General features: G+C 46.5%; 2 long non-coding RNA genes across 7 annotated transcripts; one reads left to right on the top strand and one right to left on the bottom strand.

The window, feature by feature from the left end:
- The first annotated feature begins 1,534 nt into the window (after positions 1–1,534).
- Positions 1,535–12,387, top strand: LOC144584115 (uncharacterized). The gene is made up of 3 exons (XR_013538184.1): positions 1,535–2,455; positions 2,715–2,868; positions 10,374–12,387. It is a non-coding gene; the product is annotated as an uncharacterized LOC144584115 (long non-coding RNA).
- On the bottom strand, positions 5,546–14,627 carry LOC144584116 (uncharacterized). Of its 6 annotated transcripts, none has more exons than XR_013538185.1 (3): positions 13,111–14,627; positions 8,943–12,919; positions 5,546–6,963 (listed from the first exon to the last, which is right to left on the bottom strand). It is a non-coding gene; the product is annotated as an uncharacterized LOC144584116 (long non-coding RNA). The 6 variants fall into 6 exon arrangements; XR_013538188.1 differs by having other exon boundaries at positions 8,943–10,126; positions 13,062–13,290; XR_013538187.1 differs by having other exon boundaries at positions 8,943–10,126; positions 13,111–13,289.
- Positions 14,628–19,256: the final 4,629 nt, after the last annotated feature.

Below are 19,256 nucleotides of genomic sequence, written 5' to 3'. Positions count from 1 at the left end.
CCACCTGCATTCTCTTTTGTGTGAGCGCGTGTGTTACATTTTAGACTTCAGGAAACGGCTTTGGGACCATGAGTTTCTTATTTTATTTTATTTTATTTTATTTTATTTTTATTTATTTATTTATTTATTTATTTATTTATTTATTTATTTATTTATTTATTTATTTATTTATTTATTCAATATGCCTCCCACTCTACCCAAAGGTCTCTGGGCGGCTTACAACAATTAAAATTCAATACAATACAATATAAAATGATTAAAATACAATTAAAATGCGATTAAAATACAATTAAAATTGCCATCATAAAGACCCACAGCTACGGGACGTGGACAACGGTAAAGAAGATCCAGGCGCAGACATCTGGTAGCTTTCCAGTTAAACAGTGTACCAATTAAACAGCCACCTAGAGTGGTTGAAATGACCAGATAGGTGGGGTATAAATAGAATAAAGAAATAAAGAAATAAATTGCCACCTGTTACAGCGTGGACAGTAGGGCAAAAAGCAATAATAATAATAAGAAGAACAATAACGATAACTGCAACAATAATAATCATTTATAACTATATTTATTTATTACCGTTTCATGCAGTAATCTTATTAAGGCACACAAATATTTTAATTTAAAGAATGGACACTTAGTTCAAATGAGAAATTACAGATATCTAAAACCACCTTTACAAGTGGCTGATAAAGGAGAAAAGGGGAGGGGGGTTACTAATAAAAAGCAGGTGAAATAGACAAGCACCGAAAGTTCATTGAATTGCAGTCGTCCTCTTGAACGTTGGGAGACGAATCAGGAAAAAAAGACACGAGGAGGTTCCCTCCTCCCCAGTCCCTGGGAGAGCGAGGCGCCCTTCCTTTTCTTCCTCCACCTCCACCTCGTCCTCCTCCTCCTCCTCCTCGGTCCCTCTCAGGATATCACCCCCCCCCCCGCCATGGAGCAGGAGCCGTTTAGGAGCCGAGCTTTTAATTCCCACAGCCGGGAAGCCTGGGGGGGTGTTTGAAATGGCTAGGGTCCTCCGGCATGAGGCTGCCAGCAGAGGGAGCCGAGAAGTGGCCGGCCAAGGGAGTAGTGGCACCGTCTAGCACGCTTGGACTCAGAGGGCCTTTCATGCTGACGTTCTAGCCTTCAGAACTCACAGGGCAGGTCTTCAGGGCCCGCCTCTTCCTGCAGGTCGCCATGGGGACCTTCTAGCCCTTTGCACTCGGAGAGCAGGTCCTCCGGGCCCGCCCCTTCCTGTCGCGTTGCCATGGCGACGCTGGGACGCTAAAGGCCGGTGCGTCGCGCTTTTCCTTCCCCACCGTGTCTCCCCATTATTTGTCCGGCCTGCCCCTGCGGCACCCAAAGGCTGTTCCGGCTGCAAGGCCGGTGGCAGGCCCGGCCTGCGGTGGACGCTGCCCCGCTCCTACCGGGGACGGCGGCTGGGTAAGGAGGCCCGTGGGGGAGGGTGGGGTGACTGCTGGGACCCTTCTCCCCCAACCCATGATGGGCTTTGTAGTCCTTCAGGAGATGAATCTGATCCAAGGTGGGAAAGGCGGTCTTCAGGATTTTTCAAGTTTCGGGGCATGTGCAGAGTTACAGTTGGTCTCCTCCCCATGAGGCTGGCCCTTAAGGAAAGGATTAAAGGGGGTCTGGGTGGATTTCGCTCCCTCCCTCTGCCTCCAAACCCCATAGGAAATTCAGGGCGGGACTCGGCCTTGTACTCGTCTCCCTCACTTTTCACTGCATTAAAATATTTGAAGTGTTTCATGGTTGTTTCTTTTATTTATTTTTTATGTATGTAAGTATGCACGCATGTATGTATTGATGCATGTGTTGGTTTGTTGGTTTGTTTGTTTATTTATTTGTTCTGCAATTTATATAGCACCCATCTGGCAGCCAAGGCCTCTCTGGCCCGTTTGTTTGCGTTGCGATTGCGTTGCGGCCTTGCAGTCGTCTCCCACACTTTTCACTGCATTAAATTATTTGAAGTTCTTCGTGGTTGTTTCTTTGATTTATTTTTTATGTATGTATGTAAGTATGCGTGCATGCATGTCTGTATTTATGTGTGCTTGTGTGTGTTATTTATTTATTTATTTATTTATTTATTTACTTATTGATTTATGTGATTTATATGGCGCCCATCTGTCAGCGAAGGCCTCTCTGGCCAGTTTATTTGCGTTGTGAGTTTATTAATCCACCCTGGAGAGGAGAGGGAGCTGTCTTTTTCTTCCCACCATCAAGGGGACCTGGGTTTGTGGCTGATTTCTACTGCTTTTAATTCCACCCCCTGGTCCCGCTTTTCTCCCCCTTTTCACAGCCGCTTGTACTTGTCATTTGGAATAACTGGATTTTCCCTTCCGAACCAGGTGTCGTTCTTTCAGCGAGCTCGTTCACGCGGATGCAGAGCTTCATCGTTCATTTGCGCCACCCTGCAACCTCGAGGAACGACCGGATCCAGAAAGGTCGGCGGGTAAGTGTGCAGGGGGCCGGCGGGATGGTAGGCATACCATGTGGGTCTGTCACGAGCCCCTCTGCCCCGTGACGGCCCTTGTAGTTGTTAACAGAGAAGAAAGGTGTGAAATAACCTTTCTGGGTAATTTTAACGCCCCTGGGCATGCACAGAGTTGCAGTTTTTAAACTTGCCGTTAGGATGGCCGGTTCAAAACAAAAAAGGATTAAGGCAGATGTGTGTACAGGTGCGTATGTCTCTCGTCCCTTTACGCCTGCAGGACATGGCGAGCTGTCTCCAGTCTCCCTCCCAGCTCGGGTTCGAGTCCCGAGGTGGAGATTCCAGAGGACTTCCATCTCCCCTTCTTTCCCGCCAAGGACGAGAGAAAGTGCAGTTCGGGGCTGAGTGCCGTGACCGTCTTCTTTGTGTTTCATGTAAGTTATTATTTTATTATTACTCCTCTTCTGGCTTTTATTGTTCTTGTCTCCTCCAGCGTGCACGGGGGGGGGGGAGCAGGGCCGAAGGAAGGTTGGAGGACCCTCTCGCCCTACTCCGTGATCTGGCAGGCAGAGGAGGCCTTTTCTTTTTCCCTGTTCAGGCGGTGAATATGCAAAGGGGTTGCCAATAAAACCTGAAAATTCTCATTCCCCCCCCACCTGCATTCTCTTTTGTGTGAGCGCGTGTGTTACATTTTAGACTTCAGGAAACGGCTTTGGGACCATGAGTTTCTTCTCTATTTATTTATTTATTTATTTATTTATTTATTTATTTATTTATTTATTTATTTATTTATTTATTTATTTATTTATTTATTTATTTATTTATTTATTCAATATGCCTCCCACTCTACCCAAAGGTCTCTGGGCGGCTTACAACAATTAAAATTCAATACAATAAAATATAAAATGATTAAAATACAATTAAAATTGCCATCATAAAGACCCACAGCTACGGGACGTGGACAACGGTAAAGAAGATCCAGGCGCAGACATCTGGTAGCTTTCCAGTTAAACAGTGTACCAATTAAACAGCCGCCTAGAGTGGTCGAAATGACCAGATAGGTGGGGTATAAATAGAATAAAGAAATAAAGAAATAAATTGCCACCTGTTACAGCGTGGACAGTAGGGCAAAAAGCAATAATAATAAGAAGAAGAACAATAACAATAACTGCAACAATGATAATCATTTAGAACTATATTTATTTATTACCGTTTCATGCAGTAATCTTATTAAGGCAGACAAATATTTTAATTTAAAGAAAGGACGCTTAGTTCAAATGAGAAATTACAGATATCTAAAACCACCTTTACAAGTGGCTGATAAAGGAGAAAAGGGGAGGGGGGTTACTAATAAAAAGCAGGTGAAATAGACAAGCACCGAAAGTTCATTGAATTGCAGTCGTCCTCTTGAACGTTGGAAGACGAACCAGGAAAAAAAGACACGAGGAGGTTTCCTCCTCCCCAGTCCCTGGGAGAGCGAGGCGCCCTTCCTTTTCTTCCTCCACCTCCACCTCCTCCTCCTCCTCCTCCTCCTAGGTCCCTCTCAGGATATGCCCCCCCATCGAGCAGGAGCCGTTTAGGAGCCGCGCTTTTAATTCCCCCAGCCAGGAAGCCTGGGGGGGGGGGGTTTGAAATGGCTAGGGTCCTCCGGCATGAGGCTGCCAGCAGAGGGAGCCGAGAAGTGGCCGGCCAAGGGAGTAGAGGCACCATCTAGCACGCTTGGACTCAGAGGGCCTTTCATGCTGATGTCCTAGCCTTCAGAACTCACAGGGCAGGTCCTCTGGTCCCGCCTCTTCCTGGAAGTCGCCCCAGAGCTGTTCTAGCCTTCGAAATCAGAGGGCAGGTCCTCTGGGCCCGCCTCTTCCTGTCGCGTCACCATGGAGCCGCTCCCAGCCAATGGAAATCAGAGGGCAGGTCCTCAGGGCCCGCCTCTTCCTGCAAGTCACCATGGGGACCTGCTAGCCCTTTGCACTCGGAGAGCAGGTCCTCCGGGCCCGCCCCTTCCCATCCCGTTGCCATGGCAACGCTGGGACACTAAAGGCCGGTGCGTCACGCTTTTCCTTCCCCACCGTGTCTCCCCATTATTTGTCCGGCCTGCCCCTGCGGCACCCAGAGGCTGTTCCGGCTGCAAGGCGGGTGGCAGACCCAGCTTGCGCTGGACGCTGCCCCGCTCCGACCGGGGACGGCGGCTGGGTAAGGAGGCCCATGGGGGAGGGTGGGGTGACTGCTGGGACCCTTCTCCCCCACCCCCATGATGGGCTTTGTAGTCCTTTAGGAGATGAATCTGATCGAAGGTGGGAAAAGCCACCAAGTCTCTGGGCATGTGCAGAGTTACGGTTGGTCTCCTCCCCATGAGGCTGGCCCTGAAGGAAAGGATTAAAGGGGGTCTGGGTGGATTTCGGTCCCTCCCTCCCTCCCTCCCTCTTTCTGCCTCCAAACCCCATGGGAAATGCAGGGCACGACTCATCCTGGTAGTTGTCGCCCTCACATTAAATGACTTGAAGTTCTTCATGCTTCCTTCTTTTATATATTTTAATTTAATTACTTATTTAATTATATATTTATTTGATTTATATAATGCCCATCTGGCAGCCAAGGCCACTCTGGGCTTTTTGTTTGTGTTGCGATTTTATTATTTCACCCTGGAGAGGCGAGGGAGCCGTCTTTTTCTTCCCAGCATCAAGGGCACCTTGGGTTGTGGCTCATTTCTACTGCTTTTAATTCCACCCGCTGCCCCCTGGTTTTCTCCCCCTTTTTACAGGCGCTTATACTTGTCATTTGGTATAACTGTATTTTTCCCCTCTTAAGCAGGTGTCGTTGTGTCCATGAGATCGCAGAGTTTCATAGTTCATTTGCTCCAACCAGTGCGCCACGTGGCTCTCATAAGGATGGAGGTTCCATATGGAACTGCAGTTTTCTCCATTTTCCTTCAATCAAAGTTAGAAAAAAATAATATTTGAACGTCTGTGACGAACTAGCGCTAAATAGGCAGCAACGGGTGGTGATGCAGGGTAACGCCAACAGAGTAAGGTCACGTTCATTTACCGAGAGGATGTCGCACAAAGTTGACAGCCAGGGGCAGAGGTTGGAAAAAATATCCTGAAACTCAGGTTTCCAAGACACTATTATTTATTTATTCATTTTAGCTAAAATACTTTTAGCCCCCCTTTCTCCTTAAAGATGCCACTTACATTGTTAAAAGACAATAGTTAAAGCAGAAACAAGGACTATCCAACAGTGGTTTACATCATTAAAAGGCCATATTTGAATTTAGGACCAATGAATACAGAGAGGCACCTTACATCAACCAAACATTATATTAAAGGTAAAAACAATATATGAATATTATAAATAAACAAACTAAAATCAATCTGAATAAAGCAAAACACAAGTAGTACTAAACATCCAGTCATAGGTATAATGTATGAAAATCCACCTAAAAACCACACTTAGGTAGCCAGACAGTCTGGGAAGATTTGCCTGAAGAGAAAGGGCTTCATAGGTCAAAACCAGCTGTTTAAATTGAGCCCCGAAACAATCTGCAGCCTGCGGAGCTGCCGTAATATAGGGGCGGCGCGATCAGTATGACGACCCATAGTCCGCAATCCGGCCGCCGCGTTTGAGTCCTGCGGAAGTGTCGTGACACTTTCCATCGACGGGACCACATGGAGCCTGTTAGCCCACTGGTTCTTAACCTTTGTTACTCGGATGTTTTTGGACTGCAACTCCCAGAAGCCTTCACCATCAGCTCTGGTGGCTGAGGTTTCTGGGAGTTGCAGTTCAAAAACACCTGAGTAACAAAGGTTAAGAACCACTGTGTTAGCCAATCTAGATTGATTACTAAGCTACAATAATGTGTACTTCTTGAGCCTACAGTGGCTCCTTATGATACACTGCCCGTATATGATTAACCCGCACCCCACCCCCACGGAAGGCCAGACTCCTGGGCTCCTTCAGAAGCAACGCTGATCCAAGGCTAGAGGTAGGGGTGTATTTATTTATTTTATATCCCGCCTATCTGGTCTTACGACCACTCTCATGTATGATGAGCAACTGTCTCCAAGTGAAGATTAGTGAGTACTTGCAGAGTGTATCCTGTCTGTTTTGGATAGCCTCTGAAGGAAAGTCTATGAAGGGATTTCCTTCATCCCGTCATCCTATAAAGAAAAATACAGAATTAAATCTCGTTCACCAACTCCCCTGCCGAAAAGACAGCTATAGAAGGCTTACACCTTCCTCTATATAGGAAGAGACACCAAAGCATCCTTGAAAAAAAGCCCACAAAGGGATTGCCTTCATCCTGTCATCCAATAAAGAAAAAACTAAGCTTGCCATATTAACGTTAAGAAGCACATTAACATGAAAAGCATTCCTTTGCATTTTGTTTCTCTTTTGGCAGGGAACAAGAAAATAAAGCATAAGAACACTAATACTAATAGAGAAAACGGAAGCTCCTCTTCCACACGTTCGTAGAAGTTTCAGTGGTTCCATGAAGCTGCAAGCGCCTCCTCCTCGTGTCTCCGATGCTCCTGTTAAGGCAAAGTAAAGTATTTAGTCTTACCGGATCGCTTCCTACAAATCCGCTTCATCTAGAGAACCTGACAAATAGCCCTCCAACTTAGACCACGGTGTAGATTTTATTCATTTGACGTTTTTCTACCCTGTCTTCCTGCTAAAAACAGGACCCAAGGCGACTCACAGCATTAAAAGACAATATTTAAAAGTTAAAATCAGTCATTAACCCAAAAATTTGTAGAACATCGTTAGTCCTATCATGATTATTGCTAACAAAAATACCCCGTTTGCTGTAGTAGAGAGAGCGCGTTAATAAATCAGCAAGCCTGGGTTCAAATACCCACCGAGAGGAGTAACATTGAATTAAACAAGAGCATTGAATTAACATTCTGCTGTTGGATGAAAATTGGTATCATTCACTTTGAAACCTAGGCGTTGTTTCTTGCATACAATTTTTCCACCCAGAACACACAGGCAGGGGTGGCTGCCAGTTTTTGTTTATTAAGTACATGCCTAGAACAGACAAACCCACTGCTTTATTTTCCTGTTTGGGAATGTCTTCTATTTTTTTGTTTGTTTTTGCCACACCCACTGAAAGAGGTTTTGGGGGGAAAGAACATACCTTAGGCAACACTCGATTCCCTGAAATAAAGCCAACGTTGCATAAGTCGTTGTTTTGTCTGGTGTTTTTTTTAACGCACACTTAGAATGGCCAAATTAGAAATTCCAAGTTCCTGATTTATTTAGTAGATTTGGAAACCCAAGTTGAAGAAAACTAAGATTGACCAGTGACTGATGTTTCATCCGAGAAGCCAAAATAGGAGGACAGTATTTTTAGGCAGCACTATTTTCATTCACCAATGCATATTCAGTTTGTTGTACAATACGTTCATTTCATCTTGCAGTTGAGTCATTTTAGCAGCCTGTCATCATTCAAGAGGAAATCTTTGAAGCGAAGACTCTGCTTAACACTCTCAGCAACACATAGGCAAGAAGAGGAAAACATTAAACCCTGCAAATTACTGAGCCGAAAACTCTGCAGAGCACAAGATACATTAAAAAGGGGGGTGTTTGGCTATTTGATAGGGGTCGGGTGGGGAGACAGTAGATTAGACCCTCCCGAGCAACCACTGGATTGCAGTAGAGTAACACAGGTCCCCCACGAGAGGTTTTATCAGAGAGAGTCAAGATTTCCAACCTACCGGAGGCGGCTAAAAAAAGAGGTAATAAACGACTTGACTTTGTGTAGAAAAGGCTGCCAAAGTGGCTCAAACTTTTTTAGGGGCTCGTCAGATGGAAATAACCCCCCCACCCCGCTGAACACTATTCATTGAGGAAAAGCCTGCCTGAAGAGACAGGTCTCCACCTGCTTGGACAAGGACAGCACGGAGAACACTTCTCCTTTCAGGGAAGAGATGCAGCGTACCAGGAGCAAGATGCTCGCAAAGCATCATGTCAGGTTACCGGGTTTGTTTTTTCACAGCCAAAACCAAAGATTTTGTGTCCTTGTAAAGGGTAGAGTTAGTTCTTGTGGACTGAGGTCCATTTCAGGAGTCAAGAACCTGTGCTGCTTTTAAGATCACAAGTTTCCCCTTTAGGCATTTGTTGGGGGATTCCCGGATGACTTCCAAGGAGGGGGAGCCCTATTCTTCAGGCTTTCCCCACCGAAATTCCCATGGCTGGAGGTGAGGCGGGGAGGACCAGTTTTTCCATAAGAGGATCAAGAGTACCAAGCTGTTAAAAAAGACCCAGGCACAGTAAGCGAAAAATAGAAAGCAAAAAAAGAAAAGAAAGAAAGAAAGAAAGAAAGAAAGAAAGAAAGAAAGAAAGAAAGAAAGAAAGAAAGAAAGAAAGAAAAGAAAAAAAGAAAAGGAAAGTGTGCTGCTTCTATACCGCCCCATAGTGCTTCAAGCACTCTCAGGGTGATTTACAAGTTAATTATGCAGGCTACACATTGCCCCCACCCAGCAAGCTGGGTACTCATTCTACCAACCTCAGAAGGATAGAAGTCTGAGCCAACCTTGAGCCGGCTACCTGGGATCGAACCCCAGGTCGTGAGCAGTTTTGGCTGCAGTACAGCATTTTAACCAGTCCACCACGAGGCTCTCATAAGGATGGAGGTTCCATATGGAGCTGCAGTTTTCTCCATTTTCCTTCAATCAAAGTTAGAAAAAAAATAATATTTGAACGACTGTGACAAACTAGCGCTAATTGGACAGCAACCGGTTGCGATGCAGGGCAACGCCAACAGAGTAAGGTCACGTTCATTTACCGAGAGGATGTCACACAAAGTTGACAGCCAGGGGCAGAGGTTGGAAAAAATATCCTGAAATTCAGGTTTCCAAGACACTATTATTTATTTATTCATTTTATCTAAAATACTTTTAGCCCGCCTTTCTCCTTAAAGAGGCCACTTACACTGTTGAAAGACAATAGTTAAAGCAGAAACAAGGACTATCCAACAGTGGTTTAGATCATTAAAAGGCCATATTTAAAGTTAGGACCAATGAATACAGAGAGGCACTTTACATCAACAAAATATTATATTAAAGGTAAAAACAATATATGAATATTATAAACAAACTAAAATCACTCTGAATAAAGCAAAACACCAGTAGTACTAAACATCCAGTCATTTGTATAACGCATGAAAATCCACCTAAAAACCACACTTAGGTAGCCAGACAGTCCGGGAAGATTTGCCTGAAGAGAAAGGGCTTTATAGGTCAAAACCAGCTGTTTAAATTGAGCCCAGAAACCGATCGGCAGCCTGCGGAGCTACCATAACACGAGGGCGAGGCGATCCCTATCAGGAACCACAGTCTGCAATCCAGCCACCACGTTTTAGTCCTGCGGAAGTATCTTGACACTTTCTATCGACGCGACCAGTTGGAGCCCGTTACCCAATCTGGATTGATTATTAAGCTACAATAAAGGGTACTTCTTGAGCCCACAATCACTCCTTATGATAAACTACCCCTATGGGCTTAAGTCCCACCCCCACTCCACCTGCACAGAAGGCTAGACTGCTGGTCTTCTTCAGAAGCAACGCCAACGCAAGGCCAGAGGCGTGGGATGTAGGATGAGCAATTGCCTCCATGTGACCCGTCTGTTTATGGATCTCCATAGGAAGATAGCCAAAATAACCCCTGAAGGGATTTCCTTTTCCCCATCATCCTATAAAGAATAATACAGAATCAAATGTCCTGTACAGAATCCCCATCCTAAAAAGACAGCTGTAGATTGCTTACACGTTCCTCTATATAGGAAGAGACACGAAAGCATCCTTGAAGGAAAGCCCACGAAGGGATTTCCTTCGTCCTGTCATCGTACAAAGAAGAAACTAACCCTGGCACATTAACGTTAAGAAGCACATTAACATCAAAAGCATTAGTTTACATTTTGTTTCTTTCTCTTCTGGCAGGTATTAAGAAAAAGAAACCACCACAGCACACGTTCCTTTATCAATACTAATAGAGAAAATGGAAGCTCCTATTCCACACGTTTATAGAAGACGTTTCAGCGCAAGCACCTCATCTCGACATCCCCGACGCTCCTACTAAGGGAAAGTAAACTATTTAGTATCACCGGATCGCTTCTTACAAATCCGCTTTGTCTAGAGAACCCGACAAACAGCCCTCCAACTTATGAGTTCTAAGACGACCGTGTAGATTTTATTCATTTGAAATTTTTCTACCCTGTGTTCCTGCCGAAAACAGGACCCAAGGTGACTCACAGCATTAAAAGACAATATTTATAAGTTAAAATCAGCAATCAACCCAAAAATTTGTATAACATCGTTATTCCTATCCTGATTATTCCTAACGAAAACATCCAGTTTTGTGTAGTGGAGAGAGTACGTTAAGAAATCAGGAAGTCCGGGCTGAAATCCTCGTTGAGAAACATCACAGAGCATTAAATTAAGCATTCTGCTCTTGGTTCTTAACCTTTGTTACTCGGATGTTTTTGGACCGCAAGTCCCAGAAGCCTTCACCATCAGGTCTACTGACTGAGGTTTCTGGGAGTTGCAGTTCAAAAACACCTGAGTAACAAAGGTTAAGAACCACTGTGTTAGTCAATCTAGATTGATTACTAAGCTACAATAATGGGTACTTCTTGAGCCTACAGTGGCTCCTTATGATACACTGCCCATATATGATTAACTCCCACCGCCACGGAAGGCCAGACTCCTGGGCTCCTTCAGAAGCAACGCTGATCCAAGGGTACAGGCAGGGGTGTATTTATTTTATATCTCGCCTATCTGGTCTTACGACCACTCTCATGTATGATGAGCAATTGTCTCCAAGTGAAGATCCCTGAGTGCTTGCAGAGTGTATCCTGTCTGTTTTGGTTAGCCTCTGAAGGAAAGTCTATGAAGGGATTTCCTTCATCCCATCATCCTATAAAGAAAAATACAGAATTAAATCTCGTTCACCAACTCCCCTGCCGAAAAGACAGCTATAGAAGGCCTACACCTTCCTCTATATAGGAAGAGACACCAAAGCATCCTTGAAGAAAAGTCCACGAAGGGATTTCCTTCGTCTTGTCATCCTATAAAGAAAAAACTAAGCTTGCTGTAGTAACATTAAGAAGCACATTAACATGAAAAGCATTCCTTTGCATTTTGTTTCTTTCTCTTTTGGCAGGGAACAAGAAAATAAAGCATAAGAACACTAATACTAATAGAGAAAACGGAAGCTCCTCTTCCACACGTTCATAGAAGAAGTTTCAGTGGTTCCATGAAGCTGCAAGCGCCTCCTCCTCGTGTCTCCGATGCTCCCGTTAAGGCAAAGTAAAATATTTAGTCTCACCGGATCGCTTCCTACAAATCCGCTTCATCCATAGAACCTGACAAATAGCCCTGCAACTTAGACCACGGTGTAGATTTTATTCATTTAAAGTTTTTCAACCCTGTTTTCCTGCTAAAAACAGGACCCAAGGGGACTCACAGGATTAAAAGACAATATTTAAAAGTTAAAATCAGTCATTAATTCCAAAAATTGTATAACATCGTTATTCCTATCATGATTATTGTTAACAAAAATACCCTGTTTGCTGTAGTAGAGAGAGCACGTTAATAAATCAGCAAGCCTGGGTTCAAATACCCACCGAGAGGAGTAACATTGAATTAAGCAAGAGCATTGTATTAAACATTCTGCTGTTGGATGAAAATTGGTATCATTCACTTTGAAACCTAGGCGTTGTTTCTTGCATAGAATTTTTCAATCCAGAACATACAGGCAGGGGTGGCTGCCAGTTTTTGTTTATTAAGTACATGCCTAGAAGAGACAAACCCACTGCTTTATTTTCCTGTTTGGGAATGTCTTCTTTTTTTTGTTTTGTTTTGTTTTTGTCACACCCCCTGAAAGAGGTTTTGGGGGGAAAGAACATTCCTTAGGCAACATTTGATTCCCTGAAATAAACCCAATGTTGTATAAGTTGTTGTTTTGTCTGGTGTTTTTTTTTTTTAACGCACACACACTTACAATGGCCAAATTAGAAATTCCAAGTTCCCGATTTATTTAGTAGATTTGGACACCCCAGTTGAAGAAAACTAAGATTGACCAGTGCCTGATGTTTCATCCGAGAAGCCAAAATAGGAGGACAGTATTTTTAGGCAGCACTATTTTTATTCAGAAATACATATTCATTTTGTTGCAGGTTCATTGAATTTTGCGGTTGAGTCATTCTAGCAGCCTGTCATCATGGAAGAGGAAATATTTTGAACGAAGCTGCAGCTTAATAGTCTGTGCAACACAGAGGAAACCATTAAGTCCTTGAAATTACTGAGCCGAACCTCTGGACAGCACAAGATCCATTAAAAAGAGTTTGTTTGGCTATTTGATGGGGTCGGGCTGGCAGACAGTAGATGAGACCCTCGGGGGGGGGGGGGATTGCAGTAGAGTAACACAGGTCGCCGACTATAAGTTTTATCAGAGAGAGCCTAGATTTCCAAACAACCGCAGGCAACTAAAAAGGAAGGTAATAAACGACTTGACTTTGTGTAGAAAAGGCTGCCAAGGTGAATCAAACCTTTTGTAGGGGCTCGTCAGATGGAAACACCCCCCCCCCGCCCCGCTGAACACCCAATTTATCACCCCCCCCAACAAACTTTGAACGTTGATCTGAAGAAAAAGGCCTTCTTGGTCAGGCTTGGCTACCTGGAATCCGAAACGAACTTGTGGAGCAAGCGAAGAAGAAGCAGGAAGAGCAGCAGCCGCCGCCACCGCCGCCGCCGGTCTCCTCCGGTTGACGACACAGCGGGCAGCCAGCAAACCCCACCCCTCCCGTTTAGTTTATATACGAAACGCGCGAGGTGAGGGGCTCTACGTCACGAGACGGCCCAGTTAATTGGGGGGCGTATCGGGCAGTGGATTGAATTCAACCAGTGGGCTTTAAAAAAATCCGGGAGGAGGCGGTGCTGCGGAAAGTGAGGGAAATGCCGCTTGAGGGGTGTTTCGACTTCAGGTTCCCATGCGAAAGCAAGTCGGGGTCGTTCTCTGGGGGGGTTTGAGTTCTACGCGGGGAAGCGTTCGAGGTACTAATGAAGGGACTGTGCCGTGCCAGAGGTGGTTTTTGTTTCTTTCGTTGGTTAAGCAAAAGAGAGAAAAGGTTAAGAGTGTCTAGGGTTTCGTTGGGGAGATGTACCTGCTTATACGAATCAAGTGAAGGGGGAGCGTTTGAGTGTTTTACCTCTCCTGGGAAAGGTTTTTGAAAATTTGAAAGGTTTTGAAAGGAAAAGGGGTCCGTGTTGTATCGTTAAAGGGCATTGCGGAGGTGCGGTATTTAAATGACTGAAAACTGAAATCTTGTAGGTGGCAGTGATTTGAGTAAATTGCATGTGGGTTTTTGTTGGTTAGGGTTTACTTATTTGTGCCCTCGTAATTGTGCGTTTGAATTCTTATTTGAAAAGAAATGTTTAAAAAAACCTAAAAAGTTGTCACTGAATTACGGGACGGTGATTTGGAAGTGAGGTATTTAAAGCTCTGTAAGATGAATTGTTTGAGGTTACAGCGATCGGTATAAATAGCATATGGGTTTGTGTTCTTTAGGGTTTACAGTTCTGGTTCCTTTTGTATTAATTAGTGCCATCACAAGCGCGGTCCGGAGTCTGTATGTGAAGAGCAATGTTTAAAAAAATCGGCGTAAGGGGTGTGCAATGCATTGTGGGAGCGTGGAGAGAAATGAGCGTTTAAAGTAGGGTTCGGGTTAAAGTAGCGCAAGGTGTATTTTTGGAGTTGAGAGAGATGTGAATAAATTCGGTTTGTCTTTGTTCGTGTGGTTTAATCGTTTGAAATGTGGTTTTTGCGAGCACATTTGTGGAACGCACGGAGGAGGGTTTGTAGAAAGGATTGAAAGCTTTATGTAAAGAGAAGAATGTTAGGGGAGAGTCGTTATGGGCAAAAGAGTGTAAAAGGACTAAAAGTGAAAGCGTAAGAAAAAGCAAGGAAGGTGCATTTTGTTGAAGTGAAGGTGAGCTGGAAGAGTTGAGGTTGGAAGGGTTTAAATGCGTGATCTGCGTAAAAGGGTCCCATAATGCATCGTTGTGGGTTTGTAGCAATGTTTTTCAAGATTGGCGTAAAAATAAGAATTGGAGGGGAGAGTTGGGGTGGTAAGTGGAGTGGAAGACGAAAAAGAAGTGTGAACAGACCGCAATAGAAGGCGAGATGGAATTTTTTGAGGCCACTGTGACCTAGAAGGACGCAGGATTGGGGGTTTTAAATAGCAATCGGGTTGTAATAATGTTATAAGGAGAGAGCTGCAGGTTAGGTGCTGTAGAGGTGGATGGCAGCTAAGTGAGTGGGAGGAGGGGCACAGTAGAAGGGAGGGGCAGAGTAGAGGGGAGGGGCAGAGTAGGAGGGGGGGGCACAGTAGGGAGGGGACAGAGTAGGGGGGGTGGAGCAGAGGGGGCGGAGTAGGGAGGGGGTGGAGCTGAGGGGGGCAGAGTAGGGAGGGGACAGAGTAGGGGGGGTGGAGCAGGAGGGGAGGCGGAGCAGAGGGCGGAGCCGAGGGCAGGGCGGAGGAGAAGGTGGGGCGGGGCGGAGCCGCGGGAGGGGCAGATTTTTTGGCGGCGCGGGCTCGCGCGCGCGCGCGCGCGAGCCCGCGCCGCCAAAAAATCTGCCCCTCCCGCGGCTCCGCCCCGCCCCACCTTCTCCTCCGCCCTGCCCTCGGCGAAGCAAGGGCGAACCCACACCTCGCAAAAATCTGCCCCTCCCTCGGCTCCGCCGTGTCCTCTGCGAAGCAGGTGCAAGTCTGCGCCTCCCAAAAATCTGCCCCTCCCTCCTGCTCCGCTCCGCTCCGCCCTCTCCTCCACTCCGCCCTCTCCCCTGCACCACCCTCTCCTCTGCCCCACCCTCTGCTCCACCCCTCCCCCTGCTCTTACTGTGCGGTAACCCTAAAGTTGAACACGACTGGACAAAAATTGTCAACGGGAACCTTTACCTTTAACCCTAACCCTGACCCTTAGGGTTAAAGGTAAAGGTTCCTGTTGACAATTTTTGTCCAGTCGTGTTCAACTTTAGAGGCGGTGCTTATCCCTGTTTTCAAGCCACGGAGCCAGCGTTTTCTCCAAAGACAATCTTCCGTGGCCACATGGCCAGTGCGACTTAGACACGGAACGCTGTTACCTTCCTACCGAGGTGGTCCCTACGTATTTACTTGCATTTGTATGCTTTCGAAGTGCTAGGTTGGCAGGAGCTGGGACAATCGACGGGAGCTCACTCCGTCGCATGGATGTGACCTTACAGCTGCAGATCTATAGACCTTACAGCATAGAGGCTTCTGTGGTTTAGCCCACAGCGCCACCAAGAGGGTTGTGTAGGCATCCTTCAGTCTCGAAAGACTATGGTAGCGTGCTCTGTATGGAGGACTTGGAACAGCGTCTAGTGTGGCTGAGGAGGCCAATTCGAGAGTTGCAATCTCTTCCACACTGAAGACAAATCCAATCTGTCCCCTGTCCAGCTCTCTGGTTTTGCTTCCTTTGTGACTTCCTCTTTGCCTCAGCCTGCTGGACAAGGGTCTCTTCAAAATGGGAGAGGCTGTGATGTACTGCCTGCCTCCAGGGTGAACGCAAGGGGGTTAGGGTTAGGGAAATTAGGGATAGGGGAATTAGGGGAATTAGGGGAATTATGGAAATTAGGGAAATTAGGGATCGGTTTCGGTTACGGTTTTGGGATTAGGGTTCGGTTGTGGTTTTTGTTGTGGTTTCGGTTTCGGTTTCGGTTTCGGTTTCGGTTTTGGTATTAGTGTTCGGGTGTGGTTTCGGTTTCGGTTTCGGGATTAGGTCTCGGTTTCGGTTTCGGGATTAGGGGTCGGTTGTGCTTTCGGTTGTGGTTTTGGTATTAGGGTTCGGGTGTGGTTTCGGTTTCGGTTTCGGGATTAGGGTTCGGATGTGGTTTTGGTTTTGGTTTCGGGATTAGGGTTCGGTTTTGGTTTTGGTTTCGGGATTAGGTTTCGGGATTAGGTTTCGGGTTTCGGTTTCGGGTTTCGGTTTCGGGTTTGGTTTCGGGTTAGGGTTTTGGGTTTTGGTTTTGGTTTCGGTTTAGGTTTCGGGTTAGGGTTAGGTTTCGGGTTAGGGTTAGGTTTCGGGTTAGGTTTCGGGTTAGGGTTAGGGTTAGGGTTCGGGTTAGGTTTCGGGTTAGGTTTCAGGTTAAGGGTTAGGGTTAGGTTTAGGGTTTCGGTTTCGGGTTTCGGTTTCGGGTTTCGGTTTCGGGTTTGGTTTCGGGTTAGGGTTTTGGGTTAGGGTTTCGGGTTAGGGTTAGGGTTAGGGTTAGGTTTCGGGTTAGGGTTAGGGTTAGGTTTCGGGTTAGGTTTCGGGTTAGGTTTCGGGTTAGGGTTAGGTTTCGGGTTAGGGTTAGGTTTCGGGTTAGGTTTCGGGTTAGGGTTAGGTTTCGGGTTAGGGTTAGGTTTCGGGTTAGGGTTAGGGTTAGGGTTAGGTTTCGGGTTAGGGTTCGGGTTAGGTTTCGGGTTAGGGTTAGGTTTCGGGTTAGGGTTAGGTTTCGGGTTAGGGTTAGGGTTAGGGTTAGGGTTAGGTTTCGGGTTAGGGTTCGGGTTAGGGTTCGGGTTAGGTTTCGGGTTAGGGTTAGGTTTCGGGTTAGGGTTAGGTTTCGGGTTAGGGTTAGGGTTAGGGTTAGGGTTAGGGTTAGGGTTAGGGTTAGGTTTCGGGTTAGGGTTAGGGTTAGGGTTAGGGTTAGGGTTAGGGTTAGGGTTAGGGTTAGGGTTCGGGTTAGGGTTAGGGTTAGGTTTCGGGTTAGGGTTAGGTTTCGGGTTAGGGTTAGGGTTCGGGTTAGGGTTAGGGTTAGGGTTAGGGTTAGGGTTAGGGTTAGGGTTAGGGTTAGGGTTAGGTTTCGGGTTAGGGTTAGGGTTAGGGTTAGGTTTCGGGTTAGGGTTAGGGTTAGGGTTAGGGGTTAGGGTTAGGGTTAGGGTTAGGGTTAGGGTTAGGGTTAGGGTTAGGGTTAGGGTTAGGGTTAGGGTTAGGGTTCGGGTTAGGGTTAGGGTTAGGGTTAGGGTTAGGTTTCGGGTTAGGGTTAGGGTTAGGGTTCGGGTTAGGGTTAGGGTTAGGGTTAGGGTTAGGTTTCGGGTTAGGGTTAGGGTTAGGGTTAGGGTTAGGGTTAGGGTTAGGGTTAGGGTTAGGGTTAGGGTTAGGGTTCGGGTTAGGGTTAGGGTTAGGGTTAGGGTTAGGGTTAGGGTTAGGGTTAGGGTTAGGGTTAGGGTTCGGGTTCGGGTTCGGGTTAGGGTTAGGGTTAGGGTTAGGGTTCGGGTTCGGGTTAGGGTTCGGGTTAGGGTTAGGGTTAGGGTTAGGGTTCGGGTTAGGGTTCGGGTTAGGGTTCGGGTTAGGGTTAGGGTTAGGGTTAGGGTTAGGGTTAGGGTTAGGGGTTAGGGTTAGGGGTTAGGGTTAGGGTTAGGGTTAGGGTTAGGGTTAGGGTTAGGGTTAGGGTTAGGGTTAGGGTTAGGGTTAGGGTTAGGGTTAGGGTTCGGGTTCGGGTTCGGGTTCGGGTTCGGGTTCGGGTTCGGGTTAGGGTTAGGGTTAGGGTTAGGGTTAGGGTTAGGGTTCGGGTTCGGGTTCGGGTTCGGGTTCGGGTTAGGGTTAGGGTTAGGGTTAGGGTTAGGGTTAGGGTTAGGGTTAGGGTTAGGGTTAGGGTTAGGGTTAGGGTTAGGGTTAGGGTTAGGGTTAGGGTTAGGGTTAGGGTTAGGGTTAGGGTTAGGGTTAGGGTTAGGGTTAGGGTTAGGGTTAGGGTTAGGGTTAGGGTTAGGGTTAGGGTTAGGGTTAGGGTTAGGGTTAGGGTTAGGGTTAGGGTTAGGGTTAGGGTTAGGGTTAGGGTTAGGGTTAGGGTTAGGGTTAGGGTTAGGGTTAGGGTTAGGGTTAGGGTTAGGGTTAGGGTTAGGGTTAGGGTTAGGGTTAGGGTTAGGGTTAGGGTTAGGGTTAGGGTTAGGGTTAGGGTTAGGGTTAGGGTTAGGGTTAGGGTTAGGGTTAGGGTTAGGGTTAGGGTTAGGGTTAGGGTTAGGGTTAGGGTTAGGGTTAGGGTTAGGGTTAGGGTTAGGGTTAGGGTTAGGGTTAGGGTTAGGGTTAGGGTTAGGGTTAGGGTTAGGGTTAGGGTTAGGGTTAGGGTTAGGGTTAGGGTTAGGGTTAGGGTTAGGGTTAGGGTTAGGGTTAGGGTTAGGGTTAGGGTTAGGGTTAGGGTTAGGGTTAGGGTTAGGGTTAGGGTTAGGGTTAGGGTTAGGGTTAGGGTTAGGGTTAGGGTTAGGGTTAGGGTTAGGGTTAGGGTTAGGGTTAGGGTTAGGGTTAGGGTTAGGGTTAGGGTTAGGGTTAGGGTTAGGGTTAGGGTTAGGGTTAGGGTTAGGGTTAGGGTTAGGGTTAGGGTTAGGGTTAGGGTTAGGGTTAGGGTTAGGGTTAGGGTTAGGGTTAGGGTTAGGGTTAGGGTTAGGGTTAGGGTTAGGGTTAGGGTTAGGGTTAGGGTTAGGGTTAGGGTTAGGGTTAGGGTTAGGGTTAGGGTTAGGGTTAGGGTTAGGGTTAGGGTTAGGGTTAGGGTTAGGGTTAGGGTTAGGGTTAGGGTTAGGGTTAGGGTTAGGGTTAGGGTTAGGGTTAGGGTTAGGGTTAGGGTTAGGGTTAGGGTTAGGGTTAGGGTTAGGGTTAGGGTTAGGGTTAGGGTTAGGGTTAGGGTTAGGGTTAGGGTTAGGGTTAGGGTTAGGGTTAGGGTTAGGGTTAGGGTTAGGGTTAGGGTTAGGGTTAGGGTTAGGGTTAGGGTTAGGGTTAGGGTTAGGGTTAGGGTTAGGGTTAGGGTTAGGGTTAGGGTTAGGGTTAGGGTTA

This window comes from Pogona vitticeps, chromosome 8 (genome assembly GCF_051106095.1).
Source record: "Pogona vitticeps strain Pit_001003342236 chromosome 8, PviZW2.1, whole genome shotgun sequence".
NCBI lineage: Eukaryota > Metazoa > Chordata > Lepidosauria > Squamata > Agamidae > Pogona > Pogona vitticeps.
Note: the sequence above shows the minus strand (reverse complement) of the source record. Positions and strands in the feature narration are given on the sequence as shown.